The sequence below is a fragment of the Podarcis pityusensis genome (assembly GCF_964106645.2).
Source record: "Podarcis pityusensis genome assembly, chromosome: 10".
In the NCBI taxonomy this organism is placed as follows: domain Eukaryota; kingdom Metazoa; phylum Chordata; class Lepidosauria; order Squamata; family Lacertidae; genus Podarcis; species Podarcis pityusensis.
Genome location: NC_138035.1, coordinates 74,796,493 through 74,813,208, shown reverse-complemented (window position 1 = coordinate 74,813,208; position 16,716 = coordinate 74,796,493). Strand labels below are relative to the sequence as shown.

General features: G+C 41.4%; 1 protein-coding gene across 8 annotated transcripts in view; it reads left to right on the top strand.

Moving 5' to 3' along the window:
* Positions 1-16,716, top strand: part of LMNTD1 (lamin tail domain containing 1) — a 242,816-nt gene that overhangs the window by 202,104 nt on the left and 23,996 nt on the right. The window lies entirely within an intron of this gene.

Genomic DNA, 16,716 nt, shown 5'->3' with positions numbered 1-16,716 from the left:
GCACACCAAAGCTTATACCAGAACAAACTTAGTTGGTCTATAAGGTGCTACTGGACAATTTTTTAAATTTATTTTTATTTTACTACCAAGCTGTATTTAGATTTCCAGTTCCAGAGCAGACATCCATCTTTTCTCCATCATCTTGATAGCCACATGACCTAGTGTGTTTAGAACAACTAGGAGATCTGTATGACTTTTTTTTTTTTTTTTTTTTTTTTTGCTGCAAGGACTTAATCATCTGTAAAATGGAAAAGGCAATGAGGTGATACAACCTTGCAGAAGAGGGTTTTGGCTTAGCTTGTCAGAATGAGGAAAAAACCCACAAGTGGTGTGAAGAAACCAGACTCCAATAAATTTAAATATCACAGCAAGCAGGTGAAATCCACTGTGGTTAGATAGCTGGTAAAAGTCATGGTAAGGCCACTTGGAAAGAAAAATGGTTTCACTTACTATTAGTTACGGCTGGATTTTGGGTAAGTGGTGGTTCTGATGCCTGGAACTCATATGCTATCTCATATACTTCTATAACATAACACAACACAACACACAACACAACATCACAACACAGGTATGTAAGGAACATCCAAAGCATCCAGTTAGTTATATATTCAGGTTAACAGGTGTGTTGCACAACTGTGACAATGTAGGGATGGGGTGCTCTTTCAGGATCCTCACAATGTGTTTATTTAAAATATTGTATGCCCCCAAAAATAGAAATAACGTATTCTGGCACCTAAAAATTGTAATGAAGGCACCAGGCATCATGGAGAGTGGTCCATAACTAGGGTGCTACCACTGAAAACAGCCTCTTCTTTGTTATTACACAGCACACTTGGGTTAATGAAGGCACTTAGGGAAGAACTTTGGCAGAAAAACATGCATGGACATGTTTTTCACATGATGACTTTAATTACCATGTAACATCCTGCCATCTGTAAAGTACAATCATGTGTCAGAAATTCCCAAGGTAGCCTGTTCAGTATATAGTATTCACTGATGTTGAGAAAAAAGCTCAGCTATGATAAGCCTAATCACTGGTTAATAGTGGATAGGTCACATCTGAATAGCCATTGTTAAATCAATTACACAGAGTCTCAGCTAGATTAGGTTTTATCTGGTGAGTCATGTTGTCCCAGTGTAGGTCGCATCAAAATCATCACCCCAATTTCTTATTTAAGGTTCTCTTTTAAGAGAACATGGAGTGTGGGGGTGGAGAGGGGGGGGGACTGCTGTCAACAATAAAAAATAAATGTGGCTCAGTCTTGCAAGTTGGAAGTAAGGGTAGATGATCATGGCCTGAAAATACTGATGAATGCAGAACTAGAAGATAGACTTTTTATAATATCCGTGCATCTTAGGTCAGTGCTTTGAAGACTCCGCATTCAGGCCCCATGTATGCTCTACATTTAAAGCTGTATCATTCTACTTTAAACAGTCATTGCTTCTCCCAAGGAGTCATGTGAACTGTCATTTGTTAAGGGCCCTGAGATTTGTTGGGAGACCCTTATTCCCCTCACAGAGCTACAATTAGCAAAGTGGCTTAAGTCAATCCCTCTTCCCAGGGAACTCTGAAGATTGTAGCTCTATGAGGGAAAGGGGTGTCTCCTTGCAATTCTCAGCTCCCTTAACAAACCACAGTCCCCAGGATTCCTTGGGAGAAACCTTGATGATATAAAGTAGTATAATACTGATCTAAATGTATAGAGTAGATGGGGCCTGGGGGAAGCCTTTTCACATGAACTTGCATTTCTGTTATGGAACCCTGAAGATTTTAGCTCATCTACTTGGGTGCTGGCTAGGTGTGCCTCAGCCTTCATGAGAGTTTAGGAAACTGAGAATGTGCCCTAAGGCATGTTAGGGGAAATTGGAAGATGCCTTTCATGGAAGCTTCTCTGCCACTGCAAATCATTGCACTGGGACTGAATAAATGTAAGGTTCCCTAGGACACAGCTTGAAAATTACTGTTTTAAATAATCCTGATTGCTGTATCTTTTTTTTTTATATAATATTTATTAGAGTTTACAATAGAAATACATGTAACAGACAATATAACAAATATCATAACATAGTTTCACATTATTTTTTTTTGGACTTCCTCACATCTCCCGCTCCCACTTTCATCGTTATAACTTTTTAACAGCAATTTGTTATCTTATTTGCATTCTTATATCCCTTCTATATTTCATAGTCTTCTAGTTCTCAAAAAAAAAAGAGTTATATTTTCTTAATCTCTCTTATTTTCTTAAATCATCTAAGTTAGTGGTGCTCAATTATTTATGATCTAGCATCCTGCTTAGCATTCACTCAAATTGCAATGTTTTTGTAAATAGTTCTTAAATTTCTTCCAATCCTCCTCCATCCTCTCTTCTCCCAGGTCACGGATTCTGCCAGTCATCTCGGCTAGTTCCATATAGTCTATCAGTTGCATCTGCCATTCTTCCAGTGTGGGTAGATCTTGAGTTTTCCAGTACTTTGCGAGAAGTATCCTTGCCGCTGTTGTTGCATACATAAAAAATGTCCAATCCTTCTTTACCACCCCTTGGCCGACAATACCCAAAAGAAAGGCCTCTGGTTTCTTAGTGAAGGTATACTTAAATACCTTTTTCAGTTCATTATAAATCATTTCCCAGAACGCCTTCACTTTAGGGCAAGTCCACCAGAGGTGGAAGAATGTTCCTTCGCTCTCTTTACATTTCCAACACTTATTGTCAGACAGGTGGTAAATTTTTGCAAGTTTGACTGGGGTCATGTACCATCTGTATATCATTTTCATTACATTTTCTTTCAAAGCATTACATGCAGTAAATTTCAATCCAGTACTCCACAACCTTTCCCAGTCCTCAAACATAATATTATACCCAATGTCCTGTGCCCACCTTATCATAGCCGATTTGACCATTTCATCTTGTGTATTCCATTTTAACAGCAAGTTATACATCCTTGAAAGTACCTTAGTCTTTGGTTCTAACAATTCTGTTTCTAGTTTCGATTTCTCCACCTGGAACCCTAGTTTCTTATCGTTTTTAAAAACTTCTTTAATCTGAGCGTAATGTAACCAATCTCGCACTTTATCCTTCATTTTCTCCAAACTCTGCAATTTCCAATTGTCTCCATCTTCTTCTAATATTTCCCAATATTTAGGCCATTTAGCCTCCATATTGGGTCTTTTTCGGGCCTTAGCTTCCAAAGGTGAAAGCCACCTTGGAGTTTTATTTTCCAGCAAGTCTTTATATTTTGTCCAGACATTAAACAGTGATTTTCTGACAATATGGTTCTTAAAGGCCTTATTTGCTTTAACCTTGTCATACCATAAGTATGCATGCCATCCAAAAGCATTGTTAAACCCTTCCAAATCCAACACGTCAGTGTCTTCAAGAAGTAGCCAGTCTTTTAGCCAGCAGAACGCTGCGGCCTCATAATACAACTTTAGATCTGGCAGGGCAAAGCCCCCTCTTTCTTTCGCATCAGTTAATATCTTAAACTTAATTCTGGGCTTTTTGCCCTGCCAGACAAACTTAGAAATATCTCTTTGCCACTTCTGAAAGCACTCCGTCTTGTCCAAAACCTGAAGTGTTTGAAACAAAAACAACATCTTTGGCAATACATTCATCTTAATAGCAGCAATTCGGCCTAACAAAGAAAGTTTCAATTTTGACCAACTATCTAAGTCTCTCTTAATTTCTGCCCAGCATTTTTCATAGTTATCCTTAAATAGACTTAGATTTTTTGATGTTATGTTTACCCCTAGGTATTTTACTTTTTTAACCACATTAAGTTCTGTCTCTTTCTGAAACCGTTCTGACTCTGTATCTGTTAAGTTTTTCCCCAAAACTTTAGTTTTCTGTTTATTCAATTTAAATCCAGCCACCCGACCAAAGTCATTAATCAGTTGTAATACTCTTTTCGTACTAGACTCTGGCTCCTGCAAGGTCAAAACCAGGTCATCTGCAAAAGCTTTTAATTTGTATTGTTTCTGTCCGACCTGAATTCCTTCCACCAACCGGTCATATTCAATAGCACTTCCAGAACCGAAATAAATAACAAAGGGGAAATAGGGCAACCTTGTCGTGTTCCTTTTTCAATTTTAAACTCCTCTGTAACCACATTGTTAACTATCAGTTTAGCTTTCTGCTCTGAATATATCGCCTCAATCCCATTCTCAAAACCCCGTCCCACTCCCATTTCTTTTAGGTTTCCCATCATAAATTTCCAGGAGATGTTGTCAAAGGCCTTCTCCGCATCTATAAAAATTAAAACTGCTTTTGTGTTTATATCTGTTTGCAAAAGTTCCAAAATGTCAATAATGTTCCTTGTATTAGCAAACAAATGTCTACCTGGGAGAAAGCCTGCCTGGTCCTTATGGATTACTTCATTTAAAACTTTTTTAAGTCTACTTGCCAAAATGTCTGCAAATATTTTGTAATCCACGTTTAAAAGAGAGATGGGACGATAGTTCTTAAGTTGTGTCTTTTCAGCTTCCGTCTTTGGTATTAATGTGATAAACGCTTCCTTCCACGACTCCGGTGCCCTCTTCCCCTCCAAAATTTCATTGCTGACCTCCATCAAAGGTTGTATCAAGTAGTCTTTTAATGTCTTATAGTACTTGGAGGTCAGCCCATCTGGCCCTGGAGATTTGCCCAATTGCATGTTCTGAATGGCTTGTTCAATCTCTTGTCGTGTTATTTTGCAATTCAGGATTGTCCTATTTTCTTGTGACAATTTTGATAATCCATTTTTTGCCAAAAATTGTTTAATCTCAGCCTCGTCTTGCGGCCCTTGGGTGTATAGTTTTTTAAAGTATCTCTGGAAACACTTTCTAATGTCCACAGGATTCTGAATACTTTTTCCTTCAATCTCTAAATTTGTAACCGTATTTAATCTTTGTCTTTTCTTCAACTGCCAAGCTAGCAGTTTTCCACATTTATTCGCCGACTCAAACGTTTTTTGTTTCATTAATTTGACCTTCCATTCTATTTCCTGATTTATCAATTTAGAATATTGTGTTTGATAAAGTTTAATTTCTCTCAGAGTTGGCTGTGACTTCGGATTTAGTCTTAACTTCTTCTCTAATTCTTTTATTTTATCCAGGATCTTATCTTTTTTCTCATTTTGTGTCCTTTTCTTTACGGCATTCTGTTGTATCAAGAATCCCCTCATTACAGCTTTACTTGCGTCCCAGACGATTCTTTTTTCCACCGTAGTATTCATGTTTATCTCAAAATAGTCCTTCAAAACTTTTTGGGCCTTCTTGGTAATTTCCTGATCTCTGAACAGATTGTCATTCATTTTCCATCTAAAAGAGCCGGTTGGTAGTAGTATCATATCCATCTTTACTGCATTATGGTCGGAACAGGTCTTTGGGCAGATTTCCACTTTTCTGGCCCTAGGTGCCAGGCCTCTAGATATCCATATTTGGTCGATTCTTGTCCAGGTCAGTTGGGCCTCTGAAAAGAATGTTCCCTCTCTTCCTAGTGGGTTCTTTGTCCTCCAAATGTCAATCAAATCCATATTGTCTGTCATTTCAAAAAAAGTTTTAGGTAGTCTGCCGTCTTTTGTAACATTTTGACTTTGTGACTTGTCCATGTTAGTTGATACGACCCCATTCATATCTCCCATCATTATGATGTTGTTGTAGTCCAGATAATCCAGCATAGTCTCATGCAGCTTCTTGTAAAATTCCGATTTCCCTTCGTTAGGTGCATAAATTCCTAATATCAAAAGTTTCTCTCCTTGGTGTTGTATCTCAATTGCCAAAATTCTTCCATGTTCATCTTTAAATAAGAATTTGGGTGACAGGCTCTCTTTCGCATATATCACCACGCCTCTCTTCTTCACTTTGTCCGAAGATATAAATTCCTGGCCCAATCTTTTATTTATTAACACTTTTCTGTGGAGCCTTGTCACATGTGTTTCCTGTAGGCAAATAATGTCCAATTGTTCTTTTTTTAATATATGAAATATTTTCTTCCTTTTTTCCGGAATGTTACAGCCATTTATATTCCAACTCAACAGTTGCAGAGACATCCTGAATTAATCTGATTATTTTTCAAGGGGTGGTATCTTGTTCACAGGATCTTCAGGTTCCACAGGTGCTGGTACTGCCGTTGCTCCAGGCCCAGAAGGTAATTCAATTCCTTTTTGAAGGTCCTCTCTGTATGTAGACAGAAATTTATCTCTCTCTTCCGGTGTTCTAATTTTGACCTTTTTCCCTCTAAAGGTAAAGGATATTCCTTGGGGGAATTCCCACCTAAAAGCAATTGCGTTGCTCCTTAATAATTTGGCAAGTTCAGAATAGGCGGCTCTAAGGTCCAGCAGTTGTCTAGGAATATCTTTGTAAATTTCAATTCTTCTGTCCAAAATGTCCAGTGACTTTCCGTAGTGTAGGCCCAAAATCTTGTCCCTTTCCTCCTTTGATCTCAATGTTATCAGGCAGTCTCTGGGCCTCTCCTTTTTTATAAATCTTCCAAGCCTGAAGGCTGACACAATTTTAAAATCCTTTTCCTCTAAATTCCAAAACTTGGAGAATTCTTTGGTTAAAAACTCAGCTAGGTTTCCTTCTTCTGCTTCTTGTAGCGACCTAATCCTCAAATTATTCTCACGATTTCGCAGTTCTATCATAGAGAGATAAATCTGATGTTCCCCTACTTGTTTGGTGAGTGGTCTTACCTCTTGTTCTAAGTTTTCTAAGTTTTGTCTGGTATCCTCAGCCAATTTCCGGTTTTCTGCTGTAGCCTCCGTCAACTGTTCAATTGCCTGTGTGTTCTGTGCCACTTGTCCAGTTAATTTATTTAGGCATTCTGTATTTTGGTCAATCTTAGCTGTTTGCTCATCTGCTTTCTTGTCCAAAGCTTCCAATTTTTCAAAAATTTTCTCTAAAATAGAAGCAGATGCTCCTGAGGCCATATCTTCCAATTGTAACTGCTCTATTTCTCCCTCTTTTGCCTGTGACAGGGCAACTTCTTCTACTTCTGAAGGCAGAGTAGGTACAGATGATCTACGTGTCTGTGAGGCTGAGGTTAGAGTTGTCAAAGTTGTTTGTCTAACTCTTCCTCTTCTTCTTGTGCCACTCATTCCAACGTTATCTGTCAGTCAAGGTCACACTGAGTTATTCCCATGGGAATAGAGAGGCCCAGAGAAAGCAAGCAGCCGGGGAATCGAAAGTAAATGTTAAGTCACTGTTTTAAATCTCCAATCCTCTAGAGTGAGCTTAAAATGTCTTTCAGAGTCTAATTTAATGTCCAAGAACCTTCAAATACAAGTATTTAGCAGAGTTGATATTAACAGTCACTTTGTTTCAAACAGTGCTTACTGGTCTCCAAAAGATGTTTCAAATTAGGAAGTCTAAGTACCCTCAGATTGTTGCAAGTTCCAATACACAGTAGCCAAATCTGCAAAACTGACAGCTCAGTCTCTCAGAGCTCAGGCAGTTCCGGACCCTGGGTTTCACCTTTTAATTGTAATCCAATGAAAGAAGGATAAGTCAAATGCAAATAATAATTCCAAGTCATAAACTTAAAGTCTTTACTTTAAATTGCAGGTTCAGTGGGTGCTTAGATCAATAAAGTTAAAAGTTCTTTTTTCAGCCTCCACTCCTCCAGCTCTTTGCTTTTTAAAGTTCAATGGCAGCGGAAGACGGACTTCCTGTTTCCACGTCTCTCCGCTCTCAGCCAAGTTCAAATCTTTTAATTCAGCTTTTAGTCTCAAATTTAAAGTGTTTCAGTCTTTACTCACGAATAGGTTGATTTTTGATTCCGGATCCAGAATTTGCAGGAAAAGGGATCAGCGCTCACCGGCAGCTGCAGCGCGGCTTCGCTCCGCAGATTGCGAAACGGCTCACAGCGCCGCCACCCCCCTCCACGCTCCGGAGCCCCTTACGGGGTTCCTTTGACGTTTGGGAGGTCGCTTCTGGCGCCCACCGAGCCTCAAGACCACAGGCTCTTGCCGCCTGTGGGTTTCCAGAGTGGGTCTCCGCTTCGCCGTAGCGGACGACCCAGTTTCTGCGGAGCCTCCTCCTCACAATTGGAAGAGGACCGCCATTGCCGTTCGCGCCGCCCCCGGAAACTGATGATTGCTGTATCATCAGTTGTTGGTATATGTGTTGTTTTGTTGTCTGTAACATGAAAAAAAACTTTTTAAAAAGGGGAGGAAAAAGACTCTTAGAGCAGATCTTGCCAAAGTCAAATCCGTTTATTGTGAGGACCATGCCTGTACACAAACATCAACACAACAATAGTTAAAAAATATTAAAATTCATTACATACTACGCCAACAAAACCTTCATCCCACAAAATAGAAAGAGAGGGAAAACAAGCAACGAGTTAAACAGACGATGAAGGGGTCTTTACATTGTCATCCATAAATCTTTCCCTGGCTTTCATGGCCTTCATCACAAAAACCGCTACCACATGGGTAATACGTGGGTTTGCATCAACTAACAAAAATTTTACTCTATCTTCAGGATTGGTTATAGAGTTGGGTATAATTTGCAGCAATGCGTCTCTAAAGCCCGAGTAGATGGGGCAATAGAGGAGGTAATGTGTAAGATCCTCTTTAATTTTCATAAGGCAAGGGCATAAACGATGTTCTACTGGGGTTTTTGTGAATCTACCGGTCAGATATGCAGTTGGCAGTGTTTGAAACCGTGCCATAGTGAAAGCTCTCCGAAGGGTGGGATCAGTGATCTCCACCAAGTAGTTGGCACAGATTTTGACTGCTTTTACTCGGGGAAACCAGTAGGAAAACCCAGAGTTTTTTATCTTTGTGGAGTCCAAAAAGGCGTCTTTTTCAAAGATCCATTCCCGAACTTTATCAGGGCTCCACAATTTGAGGGTATTAAACTCAGGTAGATTGTATCTGGATAGGATATCTCGTAGGTTTTTATGCCAAGTAGTATTATTTTGTAATGATACAAAGGCTTGTTTAGCCAATAAGGTGTTCGGGGCATCTGTGAGGTTGGTGAAAAAACGCAGGAATCTTAAGTGGGCCCTGGCAGACACAGAGGGTAATCCTACTTCCACTCTTAGGAGAGCTGCCGGAGTACTCTGAGGGAGGCCTAGAATTCTTCTGAGGTAAAAATTTTGGAAGATTTCAAGCCGTTCTAACAGCTTCTGATTCCATCCCCAGAGTTCTACTCCATATAGCATCTGGGGAATCACTTTTCCAACAAAAGCTTTTAGTGCCGGGATCACCAGTTGCCCTCCCCTCGAATAAAAAAAGCTGAGCAGAGCACCGATTGTCCTACGTGTTAGAAGGGCTACAGTCTTGAAGTGGGCAAGCCAGCTAGATGTAGCTTGGAAAGTGATACCAAGATATTTAAAAAAAAGACACTGTTCAATTTTGTGTTCATCTAAAGACCATCTAAATGTGTGGCGAGCTCTAGTAAATACCACAATTTTTGTTTTGTCATAATTTATCTTTAGAGAGTTTTGGGAACAATAAGCTGCGAGCCCCTCCAGCATGCTATGTAGGCCCCTTCGAGTAAGTGCCATGACAGCCATGTCATCAGCATATAGTAATATATTCAGGTGTTTGCCTTCCAGGGCAGGAGCTGATGACTTATACTTTGCCATATGTTGAACAATGTCATTTATATAGAAATTAAAGAGGAACGGCGCTAACAAACAGCCCTGTTTAACCCCTTTCCCCAGTGGCAGTGGGTCAGTATAGTTGCCTGACATCCCAGTTCTGATTTTAACTGTGGTGTCTGAATGTAACTCTCTAAGTATTTTGAGAAGTCGTCTATCAATATCTGTTTCATATAGTTTTTGCCATAATTTGTCCCTACAGATTGAATCAAAAGCGGATGTGAGATCTACAAAAGCCACAAAAAGTTTGCTCTTATGTACCTTTGTATACTTATCTATCATTGTCTGTAGTACCAAACAATGGCCTGTTGTACTATGGCCCTTTCTAAACCCTGCCTGTTCCGGATTAAGCAGGTTAGAGTGGTCAGCCCAGTCAACCAGTTTATTTAGCAGGTAGCGAGTATAAAGTTTATACACAATGTCCAGGAGACTTATGAGGCGATAGTTTGAGGGGTCTTGGGGGTCTCCCTTCTTATAGATGGGGGCTACCAGGCTCAGTTTCCAGTTTTCTGGGATTTTGCATATATCATTTATTACCGTAAAAAGTTGGGCCAAAATAGCAGCCCACCACTGGGCATTTAGTTTAAACACCTCAGGAGGAATCATATCCTCACCGGGAGCTTTGCCATTCTTGAGTGTTTTAATTAGCTGTAAACATTCTGATTCGGTAACAGGATCCCAGCCCATTAATAGATCGTTTTTAAGAGGAGGAAACTGGCTCGGTTTAGCAATGTTTGGAGCTGTATATAGCCGGGAAAAATGTTGGTACCATAAGTTAGATGAAATACTGTTGGTTACAATTTTCCCTTTGGGTGAAACTCCCTGAGCAATTATTTCCCAGAACTTTTTGTCGTCCTGCAATTTGATCGCTTTGTCAAGTGCCTCCCATTGTTCCTTTCTGTAGAGGGATTTCTTAAATTTTAGAGTATTTTTATAATGAGAACGCCACCTGTGCAGGTTTTCCAATGAGGACAGGGTCCCTTCCTGTTTTACCTTATTTTGTAATTTCCTAAGCAAAGATCTTAGATTCCTACAGTCTTTGTCAAACCAGGCCCTCGAGTTGTTTTGTTTTTTGGGAGGGTTGGAATTCGTGAGTAGTGGGAAGAGCGACTCTGAGACCTGCTGAAATGTTGAAAAGGGGTCAGAAATAGATGAGATACACTGCAGATCTTGCCACCTTGGCACCTTCCAGATGTTTGGGATGTCCCAACTCCCATGTTGGCTGATGTTTGGGAATTCCCAACTCCCATGTTGGCTGATGGGAGTTGTAGTCCAAAATATCTAGAGGACACAAATCTGGCAAAGGCTGTCTTAGAAAAACAGTCTTTCAAGATTGTTCTTATTACCCTTGTATGGCTAAACAGAGCAATCTTGAGATGTATTGCAAGGACTCAGGTATGCACATGCACATATACTGTGTTGCCAGGAATAAACTCCTCTGTCCTCCATAAAATGGACCAAGACCCTCCCTCAACACACCTTGCACCCATCATAATAGCAGCACTACTATTATAATTGGAAAACAGCAGAGTGCAATATGAATGGCATCCAAAACCCCACAGAAATAATCCCATGGACTTTTGTAAACATTGGCTTGTTCCCCATTTCATTTCTCTCTCTCTTTCTCTTTCTAAAAGTGTTCCAGATCAATAGAAGGTCGTAACGGCCTGGTTGAACGCCAAGTGGTAACACATCTGGCAGTGGGTGCTTTAAAAGAAGAAAGATCCCTTTTGCTAACTATGCATTTAGGAAGTGGTTGAGAAAAAGCTTTATAATAATTTCCACCCTTCATCAGAACATCTCAAATGATTGCAATATTTAATTAAGATCTAGAAACACATCTGAGTTGGTTAGCTTAAAATTAGGGCAGAGAAAATTGCTTGGCAAAGGTCATAGTAAAATAAAGTCAGTGCTAGTTAATGTCATGCCTTCCTGCTCTGTTGCAATGATTTAGTTTAAACTCATTCGAAATATAGTGAAATCTTTTTCTTCTAATTCTGTTCTGATGGCCTGCACTTCTGAGGCATAACCTGGAATCCATCTCCCATATTAGGAGACATATTTTACATCAAGTATAAATATATATTTCTCTTTATTAAAACTTTGAGTTTCTTGCTATTACTTAGATCTTCACCCACTTTTAAACATAGAATCATAGAATCATAGAGTTGGAAGAGACCACAAGGGCCATCGAGTCCAACCCCCTGCCAAGCAGGAAACACCATCAGAGCACTCCTGACATATGGTTGTCAAGCCTCTGCTTAAAGACCTCCAAAGAAGGAGACTCCACCACACTCCTTGGCAGCAAATTCCACTGTCGAACAGCTCTTACTGTCAGGAAGTTCTTCCTAATGTTTAGGTGGAATCTTCTTTCTTGTAGTTTGGATCCTTTGCTCCGTGTCCGCTTCTCTGGAGCAGCAGAAAACAACCTTTCTCCCTCCTCTATTGTCAGAGCCAGCCGTCACAAATGGCGCAGTTTAGCATAAAATAAAGACACAGAGAGCCAGCAATATTTTCAGGATGGTATGAGCAGCTCCTTTCGAACTTCTCTTCTCTCCCGTAACTTTTATTATCCTTTGTTCTCTCCTCTCGCATGGCCGTTTGCCAATGTCTCACATTACCTACATCCGGTCATGGCTTAAACCCACCCATCGCCATATATGATAATTACTGCCCAGAGGGGGAACATAACTCCATATAAGGCTATGCACTTAATACACTGCAAGGCACGGACATGCAGGTCACCGAGGTCAGCGAGGCACCAGGTGGCGCTACAAGCCTTTTTCATGACTTCCTGGCTCCCACACGCCCTCTTTCTTTATATTTTTAATCAGAATCATATATATCAGTACCAATACGGTTATATCGAGCGCGATAGGCGACTCTTGTGAGAACCATGCAGTACATATAGAGATTATAGAAGGAATACATTGTATACAGCAACACAAAATAATGCAAATAACTACTATAATGATCACTAAAATCAATAAATGTCGAAGCCAACTTCCATCCAGAAGCCAAGAATATAACCATGCCCATGGATCAACGGAAGGCGGAGGAGCAAACAGCTTGTGAGCTACCATGGTTTCCATATGATCAATCGTCGCAGATATGCTGACATTATTATCAGGAATAAACATACAACAATGAGAATGAACAACTGCACAAACTCCTCCTTTTGAGGCTAAAATCACATCCAAAGTATAACGATTCTGTAAAACCACCGCTCTCATTGCAGACACCTCCTGGTTGAGATTCTTCAAAGCTTTTATGGTATCATTGAATAATCCTTCAGTCCAATTTGCTAGCCAATGGAGGTCCCTATAGTTCATTGCTGCGCCCACTGAGGGCAGCAAGGCCCGAGAGATCTGGGTACCGATATATTGGTTTAAGGGCGAATTAACCTCCCAACGATTTCGTAGTCTAAGAGAAGATGGTAACTTATCAACCTTATACAACAGTGGAACCACGAGACCCAATGTACATGTACCTGTGAGGTTTCGAGGAATGGCTTTGTATGCTTTTTCGCCACAAAGCAACCATAACTCTCTTTGGAGTAAATAGCTGATATTACTACTCTGTTGGGACCAATTAAAGGCTGCAGTAAATAAGGAACTGATATGAAATTGCTCATCTGTGGCATTTGCTAAGCCAGGGATAGAAGAATTCAGACTCCAATTTGCATGGTAGGATTCTTTCCTAGTTTTTAGCCATGCACTGGTATCGCTTCTATAGCACTGAGATTGGTCACTGTATGTTCCTGTAAGAGAACAAGAGCTATTAAAAGTGAAATTCAATGTATATTGACAGTTTGGATATATGCCCCATGATTCTTTCCCCTCTTTAATTTGAAAACAAATGGGGGCAGGCTCATGGAGGGTCAATGGTACTGGAGGCCAAAAAGTTTGCTTAGGGGATATAATATTAGTAAATTGAAAAGATCCATTGACAGGCACACCATGAAGCATTATGCCGGAATGACTGGCAAAGGGCGGCATGTGCATACACAACCAACACTTAGAAGCATGCAATAAACCGGAAAACATAATCATATCTTGTACAAAAATATTATCCCTCCATATCTTATGATAATTTTCTCCCCTAAAAGTCTTATTCAACAACACTGTTCTTCTAGTTCGAAAGTGGCTGAGCTGTGTATACTGCCAGCCAGAGTAAGATTCAGACGACAGCTGCTTGCCAGCCGATAAGGTGAAATATGGTGGTTTCAACTGGACTGGGACGTCTGCTTCTCTTCCTTGTATAACGGTACAGCAAAGGATGGCAAGGCAAATGGTTAGGAAGGCAACGCTGCCAGATGCAGCTCGTGTGCAGCACCTCTAGGTGGCGCATGCGGAAGGGTTTCAATGCTTCACCCACAAAATGTTGACAAAGTGTAGGGGAGTTCCGCATGCCTTGAGGCAGGACAACCCACTGATATCGCTGGGTGGGCTGCGAATTGTTATATACTGGCAATGTAAAAGCAAACCGTTCCCTGTCTGCTGGAGCCAGTGGGATGAAGATGGTTCAATGTGGCCGAAAGTCAATTGTTCAGAAATAAGCTGTTCAGAACCAAGCCGGTGCCGCTGCTACGGATTTTTCTTTTGGTAGAGGCCACTGTTCTACCCACACTGGGGTATCGGTGATCCTGGTTTGCCACACTGGAAACAAGTTGTATCGGTGGCTACAAGCTGGTTATCATTTAGCGCTGCTGCCAGCAGATGAGCCTTGTGGGTGGCTGTACCTACAGACTGACAAATGCGAAGCATGGCTGCTGTGTCTGTGGCAGGATTGTGTATTATTGGTCGTAATGCAAGTTTACAATCCTCATTGGCATTTTCAAAGGCCAATTGTTTGATAATTATTTGTTTGGCTTCAGGATTTTCAATTTGGCGACTCACTGCTGTAAGCAGCCTGTCCATAAAGGAAGAATATGATTCTCTTGCCTCTTGCCTGATTGAACCCCACCTTGATTGAATACTGGGTTCTGGGATTTTTCTCATTGCTTGTTTAGCAGCAAGAGCAGTGTCCCTCAATAAGATTTGCAGCAGTCTGGCTTGCACTGAAGCTTGAGCGAAGGGACCACGCCCCATCATGGCATCTATGACGTCTGTGAGGGTAAGGTTAGGGTTGTTCCCTCTGGCTTGTTGTAATAAAGCTGGTGCATAAGCACGGCAGGCAGTTTCCCATTCGTGGGCAAACGAAACACCAGCTGATGGGGGTAACACTGTATGGGCTAAAAGCTTGATGTCCTCTGGAACCAAGAGCTGGGCTAATGTGGCTTCTAAAAGCGCCTGCGTATATGGGGCTTGGAGTCCATTGGCCTTTACTGACTGTTGCAGCTCTTTCAAAATCTTGAAATCAAAAGGTTGGTGTTGGGCTTGAGTTCCTGCTGGAGCGCCAGCAGGGGGCACAATAACAGGGAATGCCATAGTATCCTGAATTAAGGAACAGGCAAAGACTGCACGTTGAAAAGGGGTAGCTGGTTCTGCCGCTGAAAGAGTAGGGTCATTTCCAGCCAGACCACGGTATTTTTGCAGGATTGGGTCCTCTGGTGAGGAACTGTAGTCCGGAGGTTTGGGGTCTGGGGCTGCTGGCAAAGCAAGTATCGGAACAGACACTAAAACAGCAGGCTGGACTAAGGAAGCTGGAGGTTGTGTTGGCATTGCAGCCATGGAGATATTTTTTGGTGATAAAGAGCCCATGGCGTAACGAACCTTGCACCATGCATTTAGAATCCGAAGACCAATGCTGGGGTGCCCATGAAAATGTGCCCCAATCTTGTCCCAATGTTTCAATTCCCAAGTCCCATCTGCAGGAAACCAGTGACAATGCTCATCAATGGCCAGAATAAGCTGTATCAAATCACCCTCCGGAACTTCCGATTTGTTGGAGGAGAGGAGAAATTTTAAGTCTTTTAAAAATTTCTGTTGGGGAGTAGACAAAGAGCTGCCCATTTTTCTAAAATCCAGATAAAAGAGGGATCGAACTCACCAGGGATCCGAAGATGATTAGCGCTTGAAACCCTTGCCGGGCATGGTGAGCCGATGATATCTGTTGCGTGGATCGAAAAACCTCACACGGTTTTCTTTTAAAAGCCTCAGACGTATTCTTTTAGTCAGCCTCACACAGGGCACCACTTGTCAGAGCCAGCCGTCACAAATGGCGCAGTTTAGCATAAAATAAAGACACAGAGAGCCAGCAATATTTTCAGGATGGTATGAGCAGCTCCTTTCGAACTTCTCTTCTCTCCCGTAACTTTTATTATCTTTTGTTCTCTCCTCTCGCATGGCCGTTTGCCAATGTCTCACATTACCTACATCCGGTCATGGCTTAAACCCACCCATCGCCATATATGATAATTACTGCCCAGAGGGGGAACATAACTCCATATAAGGCTATGCACTTAATACACCGCAAGGCACGGACATGCAGGTCACCGAGGTCAGCGAGGCACAAGGTGGCGCTACAAGCCTTTTTCATGACTTCCTGGCTCCCACACTCTATGTGACATCCTTTTATATATTTGAACATGGCTATCATATCACCCCTTAACCTCCTTTTCTCCAGGCTAAACATGCCCAGCTCCCTTAGCCGTTCCTAATAAGGCATCGTTTCCAGGCCTTTGACCATTTTGGTTGCCCTCCTCTGGACACGTTCCAGTTTGTCAGTGTCCTTCTTGAACTGTGGTGCCCAGAACTGGACACAGTACTCCAGGTGAGGTCTGACCAGAGCAGAATACAGTGGCACTATAACTTCCCTTGACCTAGATGCTATACTCCTATTGATGAGGCCCAGAATTGCATTGGCTTTTTTAGCTGCCGCGTCACACTGTTGGCTCATGTCAAGTTTGTGGTCAACCAAGACTCCTAGATCCTTTTCACATGTACTGCTCTCAAGCCAGGTGTCCCCCATCTTGTATTTGTGCCTCTCATTTTTTTTGCCCAAGTGCAATACTTTACATTTCTCCCTGTTAAAATTCATCTTGTTTGTTTTGGCCCAGTTCTCTAATCTGTCAAGGTCGTTTTGAAGTGTGATCCTGTCCTCTGGGGTGTTAGCCACCCCTCCCAGTTTGGCGTCATCTGCAAATTTGATCAGGATGCCCTTGAGTCCAACATCCAAGTCGTTGATAAAG